At 32.5% G+C, this 21,994-nt stretch overlaps 2 long non-coding RNA genes across 2 annotated transcripts in view; one reads left to right on the top strand and one right to left on the bottom strand.

The window, feature by feature from the left end:
- Positions 1 to 9,802: 9,802 nt before the first annotated feature.
- LOC126979658 (uncharacterized) lies at positions 9,803 to 20,895 on the top strand. The gene is made up of 4 exons (XR_007732857.1): positions 9,803 to 10,357; positions 12,078 to 12,205; positions 13,956 to 14,103; positions 19,986 to 20,895. It is a non-coding gene; the product is annotated as an uncharacterized LOC126979658 (long non-coding RNA).
- Positions 11,985 to 21,994, bottom strand: part of LOC126979660 (uncharacterized) — a 145,567-nt gene continuing 135,557 nt past the window's right edge. The window contains exon 3 of the long non-coding RNA XR_007732860.1: positions 11,985 to 12,125. This is a non-coding gene — a long non-coding RNA (uncharacterized LOC126979660). The remainder of the gene's footprint in view (positions 12,126 to 21,994) is intronic.

Raw genomic sequence — 21,994 nt, 5'->3', positions numbered from 1 at the left:
ATAACCTCATATCTCATCTAGTGATTGGTAACGCGCACCACTAAGTTATGTGTTCGAATCCCAGTATGTTTATATGTTCAATATAATGTATATTTAAGTTATATATACGTCCAGTTTGGGGCTAGATAATGTGTTTGAAAATGCATGTATTATTTTAATTATTATTTTTTGGAAATTTAAGAAATACTTTCACCATAATTTTGTAAGCATACAAATATTAAGTTTTATAAGTAATTTTATAAATAACTAGGCTTCTATCTTAGGGTGCAATGTCAACTTGACCGTTCACATTATGTACAATTTCACAGCCATATTGACGGGATGATTCATATGTACAAAAAAGTAGAACTAAGTTCGGGATATTTCGTAGAACTATTAATTAATCTAAGTAATGAGAAAGTTAGATAAGTAAATATGGAGTCATGGCGTAGCACTTACAATAATTCCTATATTTAAATATTTTTCTAAGTTATGAAACATTTGTACAATTATTATTAATTATTATAATTTATTTTGTCAGGAAAAAAATATTAGTACTAGAATAAAATTAAATCTTATTTTTTATTCAAGTATGTTTTTAAAAACAATTTTGAATCGTCAATTATGTCATTCAGACTACCACCGATTAGTAAAGCTGCTTATGTTGTATTTATTTTATGACAAAAAGGGACGAGACGAGCAGGACGTTCAGCTGATGGTAGTTGATACGCCCTGCCCATTACAATGCAGTGCCGCTCAGGATTCTTGAAAATCCCAAAAATTCTGGAGGCACTACAATTGTGCTCATCACCTTGAGACGTCACATGTTAAGTCTCATTTGCCCAGTAATTTCACTAGCTACAGCGCCCTTCAGACCGAAACACAGAAATGCTTGGAAAAAAACGAAAAACACCACAACATTGGAAAGAAACACAACAATTGCTCTTTTGTAATAATTATATTCATTTGAATTTGTGATATTGAATATTTGTATTACTATTAAAAAATTATTAAAACAATTATACGTATAACTGAATCATAAATGAAACGGTTACATAAACTAGTAATTTTCAAAATTGGGGTAGTTGGTGTATGTACTATTAGTTAAGATAAGATAAGAGTTACAGATTGTTCAATGTAAATCTTAGATTTAATAGTTATATAACATAGATTTAATACCTTAATTAAAGTCAAACCCGTATCGTAATAGTTCTGCTAGGAAAGAGGCTTCATTGATGCAATAAATATGATTTAAGATTTAATAATTGACACTACTGCTAATTATTGGTTTCTGAATTCGTCTGTGTTGATTTCATTAAAAATTAATATATTTTTATTTCGGAGTTTCTCAGTGCGAAAAAACCCCAAATGAGGAAATCCTATTGAAGCAGAGCTAATGTTACAGCGCCATGTTAAAAGTGCCTTCAACTGTAGAGTTAAGGAAGAGTGACTTGCATTTCTAATAAAAGTGAATAAGTCTCGAGGTTTCTACATTTGCATTCGACACCGATTTTTGTTTATATATAAAATGAATTTGTTTTTTGTGATGATTTTTGTAGACAACTAAATCATATAATGTATAAATTTAAGCACTATTTAAATAAATCTGATAGGGACTCTCAGTTAACAGTAGTTCGTAGCTTCGGAACGACTAAAAACATCTGATTAGTGTAGACGATCGCTAGGCCGTAGCAAATAAATTTAAAAATTCACTGTGGAACTGTAGCACCGTAGAGTTAGCATGCTACGATACTATGTTAGCTAGTCATTCACGGTACTATATGGAGTTTGATGAATCATAAACATCTACAACTGAGATATAATATTTCTGGCTTTACAACTTCCCTTATATCAGACATGTCAGTTTGATATTATATAATTGTTTTAATAATATATAATAATAAGCATTTACTTATTGCGGTGGGAACCCTGCCTGTTCAATAGGCAGATTTTGATAAACAAAATTTTCCATCATCACTTTTCCATTATGTACAAAATAACACATAGCTAACGACTTTTTTTGAGACTATTCTTATATAAAACACTTCTATTCTTAAATAAAACACTTCTCATGATCTTTTATGCTCGAAATAAGGTGATATTTAATATTATACCACATTTCATCAATGTTTTCATGATATTTCGACACATTTAGTAGTAGGTATATACATTAGTAGTATAGTTTTAGTTAATTAAATTATACTAAGTTGGCGTTAAACGTCTTAGTAATATAAAGCTGCAAACTTCCACGGGTAAAAGAATGTAGACTGTAAATATTTGTAGTTAAAAGCATTATATTAAGTACTAATTAATATTAAAATTGCTCCGTGTTTGATGCTGATTTTCTATCATTTGTTATATTGCTTGGATTATAAGACTGTCAGCATGCTTGTTTATTATCTGTATATAAATAACGCTTTCAAAAAAAATTTGCTGTTCAATGTGTAATATTTATAGTTATTCTTCAGTGGAAGTAAGTTCTGATATACATATTATCAATAATATAAGAAAAACACAGCATAACAAACTCTGGGTGACTTTTCTGTTTATAACGCAAATAATAAACTTTAAGTCAGTTTGAGTAAACTAAGTATTTAAAAAAAATATTTGCCAGGATGCTTTCATCCATGTGAAAAATTAAACCTTCGAACCCTGAGCAGTAGTTCAGAATTACTTTTCAAATTTAATTATTTATCAGTTGATTTTGAAAAATGAAGCAAGTTTCAAGTCGTTCTCATTCAGAAAAATCATATTTAATTAAAAATAATACGAATAAAAACCTTATTTATTAATACGGCTTTATTTACGTTTTATCGGTGTGGGTACCGAATAGTTTCGGACCATTCGGAGGTGTTTCATCAGGGTGATTATAGTGGGTTTACGATAACGCCCCGTCTCATACTGCGGACTTGTGCTCGTAGTGCGCGGCAGGATAGTGCAACTGGATAGTAAACATTAAAAAAGCAAGTTTGGTTTACCTCAAGAGTAAATATATTTTAACCGGATTCTATCATGGACCTTATTACACTTTTAGATACCACATAGAATTAAAATAGATCTTATATAAATTTCCAGTAGCTTTAGACCGACAACTTCGTGCATGTTACCGTCCCATGGGGTGACAGACGCGTTGCCCTTCCCCGCAACAGCACCCGCTACCCGCTGACATCTTTATACCTCGTCCCCGCCACCGTCTGTCATCCCGTGTGACGGTCGCGCACAAAGTTGTCGGACTGTAGCAGCGAATAAAATTTTTAACTGTTATTTTTAACTACATGTTTTGCTCAATTATCTAGTCGATAATATTAGGATATAACACAAAGCCGGCGTCACACGTCGTGTAAATATACGTAACGGCATATGCAATTATACTGGTAGCAAATTCAGAACGTAATGTGTAAATAATTGTAGTTAAATGTGATAATATTAAGTATTGATAAACGTTAAGATAATGACATAATTTGCATGTTTGTGTTTGTGAGAGTTCGCCTGTTTTTGTTATCATTTATGTATGCCAGTATTGCTTTTAACTGGCTTTGAGTCAAGTCATCAAGTCAAGAGTATTTTTATGTTTGTTACTTCAGAAATTTGCGCTTGAAAAGTTGTACTTCCATGTAACAAAATAATCTTATTTCAGATCATAAACTAATAGGTATATAATATGATTTAATTTTTTCACCAAATTGAATTTGAATTTTGCGGACGAAGTTGCGAGCAGCGTATAGTCATCATATTAAAATTAAAGAACAATATAAGGAATTAAAAACAAATGTAAATAAAAATAAAAATAAATCATATTCGGGGGCAAAGCAAATAAAAAATTGTAAGTTTTGGGGGGGCCCATTCGTTGGTTGGGGCCCACCTTGTAGAGCGGGGTTGGAGCTCTACAATAAAGTTGAGCTAATATTAAATAATTTTAAGAACTGTAAATATACCTACCTAAACATATAATTTAGTTTAATCAAGATAATGTAACAATTATTCATTATTTAAGAACAGAAAAAAAAATAAAAAATGGAAAATCATATCAAAAAAAATATATCAAAAACAATTAAAAATAAAAAAAAATATAAAAAATTAAAAAAGACAAAAACAGTAGAGGTATAATTTCAGTAGAGTAGGCTCATATTAAATAATAATAATAATATTGATTGCTCATATTAAGTAATAATAATTTAGTCTCGGAAACAAAACGTATAACAATATTCACCATAAAAATGCTTGGCCGAATCCAGGTAGGTGACCTGGATTCGGCCGGGACCTCTAGCTTAGTACGTAGGATAGCTAAATAATTAGTAATTAATAAATAATTTTAAGAATTGTTAATATACCTAAATAATCATGTAATAAGCTTTATTAAGATAATGCAGCAATTATTCATTATTTAAAATCAGAAAAAAATAAAATAAATATCACAGCAAAAAAAGATATCAAAAACAATTAAAACTAAAAAAAAATATAAAAAATTAAAAAAGACAAAAACAGTAGAGGTATAATTTCAGTAGAGTAGGCTCATATTAAATAATAATAGTAATATTGATTGCTCATATTAAGTAATAATAATATAGTCTCGGCAACAAAACGTATAACAATATTCATCATAAAAATGCTTGGCCGAATCCAGGTAGGTGACCTGGATTCGGCCGGGACCTCTAGCTTAGTAGGTAGGATAGCTAAATAATTAATAATTAATAAATAATTTTAAGAATTGTTAATATACCTGTATAATCATGTAATTAAGCTTTATTAAGATAAAGCAGCAATTATTTATTATTTAAAATCAGAAAAAAAATAAAATAAATATCATAGCAAAAAAAGATATCAAAAACAATTAAAAATAGAAACGGACAAAAAATTAGAAGTAGAATTTCAGTAGACAGTAGGGGCGCAGACATGTGCTCTGCACTAGGGGCTATCTGTTACACCCATGATACACAGATGCTTGTTCAAGGGACAGTGACTGGTGACTACACCTATATTGTCCCTGTTTAGTCTCATCAGGTTGCGGGCGAACCCTTTTGTGGGCACCTGAACCGCATTCTTTGATTGCCTGCAACCTTTGCTGTTTCTCCATTCTGTTAAGTTAGGGATGGTTCCGTTTTTTCTAGCAGCTATTTTTTGATTTGGGCCTGAGGTATGGGTAGCAGTGGACCGGCCGGTCCATATGCTACGGCTTCGGATCCCCTTTTGGCTAGTTCATCTGCGGCATCATTGCCCAGTGTGTTGCTGTGTTCTTTAATCCATTGCAGAGTGACTCTGTTCTGGTCAAGTTTCTAATATAATAGATAAAAACAACCTATGATAGTAAGGGGTGTTTTTTACAGAATTTGAATTTTGCGGACGAAGTTGCGAGCAGCGTATAGTCATCATATTAAAATTAAAGAACAATATAAGGAATTAAAACAAATGTAAATAAAAATAAAAATAAATCATATTGGGCGCAAAAACAAATAAAAAACTGTAAGTTTTAGGGGGGCCCATTCGTTGGTTGGGGGCCACCTTGTAGAGCGGGGTTGGAGCTCTACAATAAAGTTGAGCTAATATTAAATAATTTTAAGAACTGTAAATATACCTACCTAAACATATAATTTAGTTTAATCAAGATAATGTAACAATTATTCATTATTTAAGAACAGAAAAAAAAAATAAAAAATGGAAAATCATATCAAAAAATATATCAAAAACTTAAAAAAAATAAAATAAATATCATAGCAAAAAAAGATATCAAAAACAATTAAAAATAAAAACGGACAAAAAAGTAGAAGTAGAATTTCAGTAGAGGGTAGGCTGGGTATTTATTGCTGTGACAACCTCTTTGGTGACAACATCTATGTAGAATTTTATCAATATCTCCAATTATTAATTAATAATTGGTCTGAAAAATGTCAATTACTATTCATTAAAAATATAAAACGTACTTTTATGCGTTTCTTCACTAAGGATCTGTCTGTCTACGTCTTGTACCTAAATTACGGTTTTTTAAGATGCAACTGAGTAATAATTAGTGAAATATTGTTGCCCATTACTTTTTTAACTTCACGATGGAAAAGGCAATGACTACAAAATAATAGAACTAAATATTTTTCCGACCTTCTCCTTCCATTCTGCAGAAAATTTTAATTCTCATGATATAAATTAATCGTAAGAAATTATTTCGGATGACAATATAATGATCCATAATTTGATACAATGAAATACGCAATACTTACTTAGTTTCTAATTGTTCAGTTAGTTTAGCTGGGCTGATTACACACTTAGCCTCTTGATTAGGCCATTGTGCGTTTTTAAAAACTGTCTTCTTACCCCAACCAGCCCAGATCATTCCAGAAGTCTAGCAGTCTTTTTAAGTTTCTGCAGGCATCCGGAAGTGATGCTGGTGATTGGAGTATTTGTGTCCGTTGTTCGGCCACACTGCTGCACTCCATAAGCACGTGTTCTGCCGTTTCCTCTGCCTCCATGCATCCTCTGCACTAGGGGCTATCTGTTACACCCATCTTGTGATTTAACACCGCTAGACTTCTTTCTGTGGGGCTATGTAAAGTCATTAGTCTATGCGGATAAGCCACAAACGCTTGACCATTTGGAAGACAACATTCGCCGTGCTATTGCCGATTTACGGCCACAAATGTTGGAAAACGTCATCGAAAATTGGACGTCCAGATTGGACTACATCCGAGCCAGCCGTGGCGGTCATATGCCAGAAATCATATTTAAAATGTAATGCCACAAGATTATCTTTCGGATAAATAAAATTCATGTCAATCGAATAATCCATCGTTGTTTTATTACAATTTAAAGTTCTATACCTCTAAAATAACACCCTTTATAATAGATTATTATTTAACTGAAAAAAAAAACTAATTTAAATTTATTTCTGTTTTTTTACTTCACCAACATTTAAATTATATTGCAATTTGTTTGAGAGCGGGATGCAAGCGAGTCCGTACATAATTAAGTTACAACGGATGCGGGGCTTGATTAAGTTTTCGTAACGTGTCCGGCATATCTCTCATAGCAAGTGATATTGATCGACGTTTGTTTGTGCTGTTACCAAGTACCGTATTAATTCTAGTCATGACATTTGCCCTATTGTAGAGGTTTGTCTGGCAACGAGAGTCGCACTCTCGATTAATATTAAAACAATTTTAATAATATATCTCATTTTCTGAAACCTGTAAGAGTCAACTTTCAAAAAGCGATAACTTTTAACCTCCTCAAGTATATTGCTATATTGCCCTTAGTTAATTTATACGTCTAAATAGAGTCTCTTGTTGTTAGATAACCGATGAAAACAGGCCAGGAATATTAGATTAGTATGCGACAAGCTACGTCTTACACTCGCGATTTGTATGACACTTTGTGTTAGTGTGCGAGAATTGCTCAAAATAGAGGCTAGTTCTAAAGTCAGACTTCATCATAAGACACAGATCTAGACGTATTAATGATCTTAGGTAATAACTTGAAACAAGATAAAAATAATAAGCACTTGATAAGCACTTGTTGAATTTCCGGCAGAGCTGAACATGTTATTATATCCGAACAGTAAATGATTTCTTTAATTCAATATTATTTTTAATTTTAAAATTTTATCTTAAATTGTGTGTAGAGCAATTCCACCGCAATACCGATTATACTGTTTCCATCAATAATGAACCTATGCCCTAAAAAGAAAAAAAAACCAGGCCAACCAACCAACAAAAATGGGGAAAATGGAAATTAGATTAAATTTTAATAATAAATGCATTAAATGTTTACAACATCATTTTGTACATTTGGGATATTTATTCAAATTATATTAAAGGTCTCGATAAGAGTGTTTTAGTCAAGTTTTATTTTTTTGCATCTTAAAACATTAATAAGATTTTCACCCTACAGGCCAAAACTCTTTTAAACACGACTAACGTGTTTTACAGCACAGTTGTATTGTATGTAAAAACAATAAGCCATTAATGTGTTACGTGTCAAATTATTGTGTCTCTCACCATAATAACACACCGTGCAAGAAGTAAGCACTGTATAAGCCAACCGTGTGTTAATTATGGATAGTACAATATGTACAATAAATACATAAAACAACAGATTTATATATATTAAAATATAAAATGCATGTCATCAGTACAACATTTTAAATATTATGTTCTCACAATTATTGTAATTGATCAACCATGAATTCTATTTATGTCGTAAATAGTTCTTTGTTTATAGTAAGTTTTTCATGTTCGAATAATAGTTTACATTTACCATTGCACTGTTTATGTTGTATAAAGAACGCCAGTGCAATATAAATTTTGTGAAATATTTTAACGAAATTTATTATTTTAATACGTATTTTTCTGTACCTCTTATTCGATCTTATGTTTCGTTTTATTGTGTACAACAAAATATAAAAGATCTAGTTCCCAGAAATAATATTTTGTTTTAGCTGTATGTATATATTTCTTCAAATATATTTTCGTAGTAACATAGTAGTTATAATTGTAAGACTTTCGTGTATTTTTCTATTTATTTCTCTCGTAATTAATACAAAACGTAGCAAAGTAAAGGGGATTTAACTATGAACTTGTCGTTCCAAAATACAAGAGAATTTGATGCACGGTTTAATAATTTTTCGTCGGAAAATTTATTTAAATTTATTTCTTTTACCATCTGGAAGTTCAGCGTATGATTTTCTTTTGATCTAACAACGGTAATAGGTTGAAAATTACATTCCTTTGATGCTGAATTCACTCAGAAGTGAAAACTGTCATTGTAAGATTCAAGTCTATTGATGCTCTTACCATAAACAATTTTTTTAAATGACATTTTCATACTTAAATCTCTAATACTTTTTCGGCCACAAATAGTCAGACCCCTCAGTCAATTATAATATTAATTAGTTCTAGCATTAACAAGGTTAAACAATTAAATTTTATTACATAAGTTAAATTAAAATGTATGTGGTCGAAGTGTCCATTGCAAATGTTTATCTTAAAATGGTATCTTTCATACCTTTTAATAATCTACCAAAATTGTGTTTGTCAGTATCTTTTGAAGGTTTATTGTAATAATTGATTATGATTTCTAAATATTTTTGAGGTAAAATTTAAAAAGCCAATTGTGAATTACTATGGTAACCTATGAATATTGATTCTGATTAAATTAGAAATAATTTACGTAATATTTTGTCAAAATAAAATTATTATGACTTATTATAACTAATAATTAAACCCTGTTCTGAAGGACTGTTCTATAATTTAATTATTGTAAACATCATAGTCCCGTTTAATTTTACGGAAAAATTTATGTGATGAAAGAAAAAAACAAATTGCTGGATAATTAATTATTATTGATTGGTGTCAATTGATGTTGTCGAGTTACTCTATATTAAACGATGTTCAAGTCATATTTACTCATCTCAATGTTTTCTTCTTAGTTGAAATAAACGTAATGAACATAAAAAATTGTCTTATTTATTATATTCATCACCAGTGCTTCTAGAACAGAATATAATTGAAATCATCTTAATAAATCCAATTAAAAGTGGAAATCTTTAAAGAATATAAAATCTCCGATTGGCAACACTGAGGTGATTGCACTGCTCCCCAATATTATTGTTATCTTTTTAATTTTCACTGTGTGTGTTTTATTAATTTTTATTTTTCTTAACTATTGTTACATATTATTATGTTGAAGGTACTTATTTTGTTAAAGGTTCCTTTTAATCTTATAAATAATTATCTGTTTAATAGTGTAATTATTTTGCTACAAAGTTTTTTTATTATTATTATAAAAAAGTAGAATCAACGGTAGGGTTCATGTATTAACAGCCTAGGGGGGACTCATTCTATGGTTGGAGTCCACCGTAGGGAGCGTGGATGGAGCTCCCTACAGCAGTAAAATATCTAAAAGATTACGAATGGATAAGATTAATTTTTAAGGCCACCAAAGAATCTTTTACAGATGTTGTGCTATTGAGTGTAGTATAAAATAAATAAGTAATTATATATTTATAAAAATATTGATTGATTATTCCCGTAACAATTGGGAATTCTACTCTCAAAATTGTTGACGAGTATGTCTACCTTGGACAAACAAGCCAGTGATGTCGGTTCACTTTCGCAAAAGAGGAGTAGGATGCGCGGGAAACTCCGTAAAATCCTCTCGTCCCAAATGCCATAGTGTCTTCAGATGAATGGTTTTACACGGGGACACCAGTGTGTGTTGCCAGTGATGACTTACGGTACTCAAACGTGGTTGCCTTATGCTCATGAAAGAAGTAAAGGTGGGCAGGACAGGCTCATTCGACAGAGACTGGGGCAGTTAACGACCATGAAACGGAAGACGCGGTGTTGGTAGGCTGATCCCCACAAGATGATCGCTGAAACTAGTCCATACTCAAGTAAGTACGGTACTTATAGTATGAAGAATCAATCTTCAAGGTTTAAAAAACGTTTGTGTGGTAAAGGTTCCTATAACATAAATGACTTTCTTAATGATACCACAGATTGGGAATGGAGCGACCGCCCTCAGGCTATTAAATAATAAGTTTAATTGTACAATGTTACTTTGTAAATGTTACTTTAATTGTAAAACATATTTTTGGTGAAAAAAAAGAGCCCGCTGAGTTTGTTGCGCCCATCCTACTCAGGCCCGAGGCATTCATTTTGGAATGGGTTGTAGTTTTTTGACTTTCAATAAGTGATGTCACATCCTATTTTGAATAGAAATATTTGAATTTGAATTTGAATTTGAAAGGAAAACAGGAGAGAGTGAGCCTAAAACACCTCTGAGAGGGACAGTAAACCATCATAATCGAAGTATTAAGTAAGTTATATGAAGTAGTTTACATGAAGTAGGCGTAAACTTTTGGAATATATTAAGTATAATAAAAAATCATTTATTTGACGCGGCTTGGCTATTCTAGAAGAGACAATAACTGAAAAGTATTTCTACATTTGATCAACTAAATATCGATTTATGTTACACTTCGAAGCAAAGAAACTTCAGAGTATATAATATATTTGAAAGTGATTAATTGCAGCCGGATAGATAGATAATAGATCGGATACTTTCGATTTGTATTATAAATTAAACTATAGACTCTACACTTTAATTGTAAAAATTAGAAGTGATGTGTAAATAGGAATATTATTGACTCGTTATAATATAAAATATTGACTTGTTATGACACAAAATATTGACTTCATATTACACAAAATACCGACTTTTAATTGCATAAAATATTGACTTGTTCTTACACAAAATATTGACTTGTTATTATATAAAATATTGGCTTGTTATAACACAAAATATTGACTTGTTATTACATAAAATATTGACTTATTATTACAAAAAATATTGACTTGTTATTACTCAAAATAATGACTTGTTCTTACACAAAATATTGAATTATGTTACAATAATAAAAACTTTATAGGTTAATGCTTAAAGTATGAAGTATTGACATCGCTACACCAATATTCACATGCGTCAACTTAGAAGTAATACACAGACTCAGGAGTTACTTTAATACTCCATCGAAACACCAGAGAAGAGTTTTGTTAGACAATTTAAAGACATATTGACCAGCAAATTGCAAGAGATCTGATTTTTTTTTAAATACCTTATACTATTGATGATTAATGGGATAGTCCGCTGATAATGAATGTTATTAATTTTTTCAACAAAAGATAAGCTTAAACTAAAATAATATCTTAGGATTTTCACTGGTATTTCCACATCTTTGAATTTTTTAATTTGCTATTTCCTCACACATCGAATAACTGTTGCTATTACTTAAGTAGGTATAAAAAATATTTTAAATATTAATATTTTCATGAAATGTAACATATATGTTTTTCTTAATTATTATATAGTTTTTTTCATTTTTTTTAAACTAAAAAATTTCCCGCATAATATTGAACTATTATTAGTATTCCTTTTAATTGGCGTATCTATTCTGTTTTATTTTTATAATACTTTCTTAATTTTTTAGCTGTGAGGAATCATAAATAAATAAGTAAATAAAATAATAATATATTTCCAATCCTTTTATTTTGTGTCGTACTGAGGCATTATTTAGTATTATTTCATGTTATAATATGTTCAAAGTCTTTCAGATCGGGATCTTTTATGCTTCTGATGATGAGGGTTCCCTTCAAATATTTCTGCAGTCAAAAATGAAAAATAAGGTGAATTTGGTCAATATCTGGTTTAGAAGCATTATTCAGCCGGCAATTAACATGAGGTGAGTGAAGTAAGATTTAGCGCGTCGCCAATTATATAGGATTTATTTACTTAATTGAATATTGCATATATATATAATTACAACATTTGAAAGTTTATTTTAAATTTTTTTGGTGATTTATATCTGGTGGACGTGGACTCTAATAGTTCCCTAATAACACCTCAGAGTAATGTACGCCGAGCAGCAGAAGCTGAGCCGCTACCTTTTGTTTTCATTTTAATTTGTAATCTGTAGCATGTAAGTTATTCTGTATTTTTTTTTCTTTGAAAACAATAAATGTGATTTTATTTTATTCTATTTATTTATTATATTCACCGCATAATTTATATATCATAACACACCTGATACAGAACTTAGGCCTTCTTTTAAACTTTTATTATTTTTATAATAAGAACACATTTAAGAAGTACTACTATCTGGTCTGTTGCGAATCAGCTTAATTTTTTTTTATGAAAATAAGGGACGACACGATCAGGACGTTTAGCTAATGTTTATTGATACGCCCTATCCATTACAATGCAGTGCCGCTCAGGATTCTTGAAAAATCCAAAAGTTCTGAGCGGCACTACAATTGTGCTCGTCACCTTGAGACATAAGATGTTAAGTCTCATTTGCCTAGTAATTTCACTATCTACGGCGCCCTTCAGACCGAAACAGTAATCTTTGGACAGTAACTGCTTCACGGCAGAAATAGGCACCGTTGTGGTACCCATAATCTAGCCGGCTTCCTCTGCAAAGGAGCCTCCCACTGGTAAATATTATTGAACCTTCTACAACTATTTAGATTTTCAAAAAGAACACATTCATAAAGAAATTTCATTTGATTGGAGTATTTTCACGAAGTACAATGTTTCATTATGAAATATTGAGACCACGAATTACCATTTCTGCTGTGTAGTACATGTAAACACAATCATTTCACCCCACTGAAGTTTCTACCGTCTTACCAGAAATTCCATACAAACGTTACGCCTAAACTATTGAATGAACGTCCTTATTCGTGGTTTATCTGGTTTACAACTGGTTTGAATGGTTAATATAATTGGTTGCACATATGTTTAAAATAGTTGATTGGTGTATCGAAAAATACAGAGAAAATTTACTATTTTTTTTAACTCTGCTGAGGGAGGTACTTTCTGACTCGTCTAGACGGTACTTTCCTATCTTGTTGTGCTTGAGGAAGAAGGGTACTAGACACCGGTTCTTATCACTAAAGCCAAATATATATATATTAAGAAATAAGTCGATACCTGCGTAAGGCGACTTTATGATGGTTTTTTGTGAGATCCTGCTACGACGGCAGGCTGACTCTCCCACAAAAAAATTATCTCATTTCATATAATCATCATCAGTCGGAATACGTCCACTGCCTGGACAAAGGCCTCCCCCAAAGATATCCATGACGATCGATCCTGCGCTTCCCTCATCCAATGTTTTCAGGCAGTGTTCCGTGGTACGTGGTCGCCATTCGAGGACTTTACTGCCCCACCCGCCATTTGTCCATTCATATTATACATTAATGATATTAATTAATATTATATATACCTATAAATAAAGTTATCTTCTCGAATAAATCACGACTTCAAATAACCATACCCAACTTGGAAACAAGACGCCACCAGATCAAAGTATATTGCTAAGAGCTGAAGTTTCTATATCTCTTACACTGAAAGTTATAATAGTTTACATTATTAGCTCGGTTGCTAATTAATTTTGAAGTGAAACCCAGTTAAGATATAATGACTTTTAGGGCCATATTTCACCGAGACACCACGGTAGCGCTACCAATCGCTACGCAGACCGAAAGCTACCAAACAAGGCACCATATCGACACCAGAGTCATGACGCGTTCAAGCTGGTCACACCACCACATTGAATGTCAACCAAACGGACACCAGGTGAGTAGAGCTGTATATGTTTTGTTGGTAGCGGCGACTGGTTGTAATTATGCTGTCGGAAATCAATTATTTTTGGAAAACATATTCAGGTGGTAGATCTTAGTAATTTACAGATGTAGATTCAAGACGCTTATTTTTGCAGTTGCTTGCAAAATAGAAGCATACTGGTGGAATCACTCATTGTGTGATGAAGGATTATTTATACGTTATAATGAAGAGTCATACGTTATGATGTTCAAATGATCCTTCATTACCTTTATGTGAATTATCAATTGGAAGATATCGTTTTGCAAGCATTTGAAATGGATCAAAATATATGCTGCTCTACTAGCCTTTGCTGGAGGAGAATGCTGGGAGTTTCATAGACCAAGTTTCGCACCAACGTCTCCATTTTCTAAGAACTTGACATAAAACAACGCCTTTCGGTGTTAGTACAGAGTCGCACTCTTAAGTTCTTCGGCGTCTCCCGGCGCGAGAGAGAGTCCATTGAGCGCCTTGTTGTGCAGGGCAAAGTGGAGGGCACCAGAGGGCGAGGAAGGTCGCGATGTACCGACAAAATTAAGTCTGCTGTGGGCGGTCCATTGAAAGAATGTACCAGTCTATCAGCTAGCAACAAAAAGTTGCGAATGCCCTTGAGGCGAATCATATCTGCCCCAAAAGATGTCACTTCATGATGACCACGACCGCTCTGCCAAGAGTGTCACGAGGAAGAACAACTAGAAGACAATACCTAGGTAACATTTAAAATGTTTAGAAAATGAAAGACGGCTAAATGTAGAAAGTTGCCAATATTTTTATTGTTTTTCGAAGTAATCTCCGTTCCTCTTTACACATCGTCGCATTCGATGGAACCACTGAGAAAATCAATGGGCCCATGCTTCCTTAGGGGTCTCTTCTATGGCATTTTCGTACGCTTTCACAGCATCTTCAGGGCTCGTAAAGCGAATACCTCGAATTTTATCTTTAGTTCTTGGGAATAAATAAAAGTATGTATGGCGGATGATTAATTATCTCGACACCTGCCATAATCAAATATTCAACAGTCGGTTTGAGGAGTGCGCTGAAGCATTTTTGTAGTGAAGGAGGATCCTGCTACGAGGGCGCTGCTGTCGAATTTTTCCCAAGACAACAGGCAAACAGCGCTTAACATACTGCAGTAACTGTACTTCCATCTTCTAGCACAACTGTCGCGAAATGATCTTTCCGACCAAAGCATGAGGCAATCATCTTTTTTCCTTTACCTTAGTTGGCCGATCTTCGAAACACCCACTGAGCTGATTGTCTTTTGGTTTCGGGTTTGTAGCAATAAATCCAGATTCCATCACCTGTGACGATGTCAAATATAGCATTTGAGTCACCGCCGTTGAACTTATCTAACATTTGGCGACACCAGTCCATGCGAAGGTGTTTCTGGTTGTCGGTTAAAGTATGGAGAATCCATCTCGTACAAAGCTTCCTGACGCCTAAATGTTCCTGGAATATTTTTTGAACTTGACTCATACCAATGCCTAGGCTTGCCCGTATCTGTTGATAGGTGACACTCTATCTTCCTCTATCATGCGTCGCACAGCACTGATGTTATCTTCAGTAGTCGCTGTTAAACGACGTCCCTCAAGCGGATCATCATTGAGATTGCTACGTCCACGCTTAAACTCGTTAAACCAATTGTAAATAGTGGCACGAGATGGGGCTTCATTAAGAAATACTAATCGCAGCCTATCATAGCTTTGTTGTTGAGTAAGCCCACAACGAAATTCATAATAAAGCATTGACCGAAAATTTTCTCGCAATACGTTCATTTTCACGTGTAACAAGAATTAAATTTGCAGCCAATTCACAAAAACAAATGACAAATGAATGCAATATACTACATTAGGTTACCAAAGAGTTCTAAAATTGAAATAATAAAAAAAAGTTTTCATTAGCAATGTTTCTAATTGGCCAGTTCTAAACATTTTCAGAGTTACCCACGTATTTCTCAAATACAGTTTTTTTTTCGGAACACCATTTTAAAACGTTTGTTGCTATTGATGCAAAATGTTTTAAATTTACATATTTTCCACAAGAATATAAAAAAATTGTCAGCTATTTTGTATAATGAAGAAATTTTTAAAACCCGGATATGAATTCCAGCGCTAAGATTTATATAATGGAAATTGATGTTAGTTTACGAGTTTTGAGTGTTGGATATGCTTAAGTAAGAGTTTGGGGAAATGATAATTTGTGTAAAAATGTGTGTTTAAAAACTATACGCGTCAGAGGGTTTATGATACGCCATCTATTATCACTCCATTATATTATTTCAGTGTGATTGTTTATTGAGTGTGAATTAATGGGGTTACCTAAATAATACTTACCTACCTAGATATAAGTGTATAGGAATATTTTTAGGTAATTTATACGTCTAGATAGACACTCTTGCTGTTACCAACCGATGAAAACAGACCAAGTTTATTACTTTAGTATGCATGACAAGCTACGTCCAACACACGCGATTTGTATTTCACTTTGTGTTAGTTAAATAGAGGTTAACTGTCAACCTCATGTTTTTCCGACGTTTTCACACCTGTCACAGTCTATCTAGACAAATGATCTAATGGGAAATATTGTGTCAATTAAAGAAGCTTACCGGTGGTGGGAAGGCGCGGGGCTAGTAACCAGCAAAGGTTTGCGAATTCAAGTTTGCCATGCGATGTATTAATAAGAATGTGAATTGTATTAAAATGGACAATGATTTCCTATTTTCATTGGATTTTTCATTTTATTTAAAATAATATAGAAATTAAGTTTTAAAAATAAATATAACTGTTTTTAAATATTATGAAATTTCAAGTTCATGGGATTGTACATATTTTTTTGAAGTTCTACTATTTCTGGCACGTTAGGGAATATAAATAATAAATATCAGAGTGAACCTTTAAGATGTGCGCACCCTGACGACAGTTAGTTAACTAGACAACTTGTATACTAGCCTCTTAGATCAAGGATTGGTCTCCGCTGCGCTCCAACTAGATACCGCACTAGCTAGCAACAATAGCTTTTTTATTACGGCAACTATTAGATGCTTGTGTGCGTGACATCTTGACACTCAATAGCATCTTTCAAATTTTCTTCGTGTTTTTTTAGATTGAAATAAATAAAATATTGTGTGATACTTACTGATGATAATAATAATATGGGATCCCAGTGTCTTTCTTTTTTTGATGTAGTATTATTTTTACAAAGTTTTACTACGCAACCCGGCATTTTAGTTTCAATTATCACCAAAGATTAACAGGAAACGTGACTGGCCCGAGTACGTCCACTTGGGCGTTGTATTAACTGCTGCACTTTGCGACTTAGCCTGCTGTATCTAGTTGAAGTGCAGCGTTAACCAATCCTTGATCTAATACTAGACTATTAAATTATGCGGTAGTATAATAATATTCTCATTTGTTGTATTAAATACCATATTTATAACACTATTGTCATTTCTACAAATGCAAAACATTTTTAAGTATTTTTATTTTACGCTAAAGAAGTATTAACTTCTGTTTTTGCTTATTTTATAACAACGGTGTATTAAATATGAGGCCACACAAAAGCGTATTAAAACAGGGTAAAGTATTAGTTAGTAATAATAATATTGATGCTAAAACGTTTTCGACCTAAATATTGTATTAAGGCAAGATTATTTGTAAAGGTACTAAGATAGTTTAAATATATTGCCATAGATAACATGAGCTGCAGATCACAAACAGGTTGGAGTGAAGATACGCCAGAGAGAAACTACAAGTCACAGCACATAATTACGAGAATAAATAATGTGAATATAGCATTGTATGTACAATGAATATTTGCAATATTTATTTTTGTATATAAGTGTGTTCATCGCATGGATACATTGCAACAAAATGAAAACAGAAGAGGAATTGAATATCATAATGTTACAAAAAATCAATCAAATTATAAATCTTAATGTTTTAGACATACTGCGCCAGTTTTAGACACACTGAGCCAGTTTTAGACACTCTGCGCCAGTTTTAGACACACTGCGCCAGTTTCAGACACTGCGCCAGTTATATACAAGCGTGTATGTGTGCGCCAGTTAAAGATTTAGCTTATCTTTACGTGCTTTTAATTTTATGTGAATATATATTACTTTATTTCTTATATGTTTTAAATTAATGTATATTTTTTCTATAAGGTATCAGGTTTACATGTATTTGCCTTAGTCTTGATATTAACATAAAATAACCTAGTGTATTATAATATAATTCTACATTTATTTTAGTTAAATATCTTTCCATTAGTGTTTCCATTTAACTGACGTATATGTTAATGATGATTTACTTAAACTAGCTTTATTTTCTCAAGATCAATACATATACATAGGTCACACTAAAAGTTTTGCGTAACTTAAAAAAACAACATGCTATAACCAAAATATTATATTTATTGCTTTTCAAAATGCTCTGAAGGACCACAGATCTGAAGGCATGTTTTCTACGTGCTAATTGAACGCTATCACTGCCTCTGCGAATTGGTAAAAGTGAAAAGTCTCATCAAATCTTTGATTTTGGGTAAAATACAGAAATCACAGGGTGCTAGATCGGGGCATTGTGTAGGATGGGTGACGAGTTGTACCCTTTCGGAAGCTAAAAATGACTTAGTTTTGTTGATGTTTGTCAAGAAGCGTTGTCATGATGTATGAGAACGCGGCTTTGGTCGTATTTTGCAGATTTTTCTTAACATTCTGGGCAAACAAATGGTACAATACTACTCGGCATTAACACTCTTTTGATCTTCAGGTGGAATTGTGCAGATGGGACTTGTAGCTGAGAAAAAAATGCGGTATTTTTTTTACCAATGTTTCTCCTCTGCTTCATTTCTGTTGGCCTGTTCTCATTTCAAACACCCATTTGTAAGATTGCTGTTTTTTTAGGGTTTAAAACTATAAATCCACATTTCGTCTCCTGTGACAATGTCATAAGCAGCATTAGAATGTCCGTGGTCGTACTTCATTAGCATCTGTGAGCACCATTCCACGCGAGTCCGCTTCTGCTCCACTGTCAGTTTATGAAGAACCCAACGAAAACAAAGCTTCCGAACTTTCAATTCTTCGTGTTAATTTTCTGAATTTGGCTCATACCAATCCCCAATAGTCCTCAAATTGTGTCATAGGTAATGCGCGGGTTTTCTTCAATTAGCCGCTTAACAATAGCCACATTATTTTCGTTGACGGCAGTTGATGGCCGCTCTTTCACGAAATTCGTCGTGTAAAGAAACCCAACCTCTCTCAAATTCAGCAAACCATTGCCTCACGGTGCTCAAGCAAGGTGCTTATCTCCCAAAAGCATTTTAAAGACGAGCGGCACAGTCTTACGGAGAGAAAGAACTTTTAAAATCATAAAATATCATCGCTCTAAAATCTTTTTGACTTGATTCCATTTTCTTTGCGTACGTAGAACTAAGATGTGTGATAAAATACAATTGAGAAGTGATTGTTTTTTTATTACTAAGAAGGTTGCAACGTTTCAAAAATATAACATCCGAAATTCAAATACTTCCAGATTAGCTAGAAGTGCAAAACTTTTAGTGTGCCCCATGTTTGTATGTTATAAACCAAAAAATCAATAAAACAGAGTCCACCCTCTTCTCACTCATCACGATCTCTCGCTACTCTTATGCAAGCTTTTTAGATTTTTTTAATAATTTAAAAAAAATCTTATGTAAATATTCTATTTCTCCACAGATTTCCTACATTTGAAGTTAAGATGGAAGTAGACCCCAAAATCGACACTAGAGGAATACAGACCGGGAACGTTGTATTGCCATATAAAAAATTTAAAATGTCTCAATAATTTAAAAACATCTTACGAAAATATTCTATTTCTCCACAGATTTCCTACATTTGAAGTTCAGATGGATGGAACCATACCCGAAAATCGACACTAGAGGAATACAAACCGGGAACGCTGTATTGTCATATAAAACATTAAAAAAAAGTTTTTTTTTGTGGTAAAACATAGATTATGACCGATTCTCAGAGCTACCAAATTTACATATAAAATATCATAAAAATCTATCTAGCGGTTTCGGAGGAATATGGCAACTAACATTGTGAACCGAGAATTTTATATTTAAAAAGAACTAAAATCTAAACTAATAAATGCGCTCTACATTTTTCCATCGGTTATACTGCGAAAACTGCTAAACCGATTGGAATAAAATTTATATCATAAGATGCAGCCTATTTCGAAGAATATTTTAGTATACGTTTGTAATTTCCTTCAAACCTTAAAACCTTCTTATCCGGAACTCATATTTTATTGACTTAGAAATCTATTCATCTAATTTTCTATATATATTTAATGAAAATGATCTTTGTTTGAGGCTCGATCACGCTTAAACCACTGATCATATCGACATGAAACTACCACCATTCAATGCAAAATGTATCCTAGATGGTTTATGGGTTAAATAGCCTATACTTTTTTTTCGAATTCCGGCGGCTAATACATATATATTTTCAATACAAATACTTCAGACAATGACGTTCATTACATAATATGATAATTCATACAATGAGCGGGCGCGGAGTACTTAATTTATATGGCAATACGTTTTCCAAGTCCACACTTGTGTTATAATAAACCACCTGTTGAAAGCTGGAAATATAAGCTTTTAAAATAGTATCACAAGAGCCGACCTAAAAAGCGGTGCGAGTCAACGATTTTACTTATTGTGCCAACGAGACTAAACCTATAAAACATAAATTTTATTATTGAATTGGGAATACAAAAAATCAAATTGGCGATTTAAAATTTTTGTTTTTGTATGGAAACTTATATATTGTATTTATATAAATAGTTATATGGAAACTTTCCAAGTATTTATAAGTAATAAAAGAATTAAAATATAAACATTTGTATTATTTTTTCTACTCCTTTACTTTTATCTGTCAATTATATAGCCACGATCTCTAATATAAATACTAAATGGCAACAGTATCTATGAACCTCATTGGAACGTGAAGCCCCCGTTCCCCTTCCACCCCGTCAGACTCAACCTGTTGCGTCAGTACGGTTTGCAGTTTCACTATCGTTAGTGACATTTGTGTCGTGTTATTTTCCTGGTATGACTGCCTTGTTTTTGAAGTTTTCATTCACACACTTTCATTCACAGTTTCTGTTGTTCTGTGTCGCTATAACACCTACGTTCTACCAGAAAAATAAAATCTTTTTTTTTTACTTAACCCAGATTATTTCAATGATTTTTCATCATTAAAATAATAATCAGCATCACAACAGAACACCTTCACACCAATCTATAATACTGACAAAATAAATCTCTTTTGTTTATTTCTTCGTAATAATAATATCCTAGTGATGCTTGTTTTTCGCACCGTAACAAAGCGTTGTTGTGACGTCATAAAATCAAATCAAAATCAGTTTATTCACGTAGGTCACGGAAATGACACTTATGAATGTCAAAAAAAATTTTTTTCTTATTGAATCTACCGCTACTTCGTAAAGGGTTGAGCTAATGAGAAGAAGTAGCAAGAAACTCATTGCCACTCTTTTATATCAAGATTTACATTTAAGTACATCGATTTACAAATCATTTCAAATTACAATATAATATGTAAAATGTAAAATGATGCATCGATTTCAGGTCTCAGACTCTATAGCCTAAAAAGTATTCTTTGTCGTATTTTAATGTCATCAAAAAGGCATAGTTTTATGGTGCCACAGACAACTAAATCTGGATAAGGTTTGGACTATGGTAGGATCACAGAAATTTTAGGTAGTACATTGCAAGTTATATAGCGCTTATTACACTTTACTGTATTTAGTCGTCTAAATTCAGAAGCAACTTACAAATTAGAAGCTTCTGATCACACTGTCCT

This window comes from Leptidea sinapis, chromosome 3 (assembly GCF_905404315.1).
Source record: "Leptidea sinapis chromosome 3, ilLepSina1.1, whole genome shotgun sequence".
Taxonomy (NCBI): domain Eukaryota; kingdom Metazoa; phylum Arthropoda; class Insecta; order Lepidoptera; family Pieridae; genus Leptidea; species Leptidea sinapis.
The sequence above is the reverse complement of the archived record's forward strand: the minus strand, read 5'-3'. Positions and strand labels throughout refer to the sequence as shown.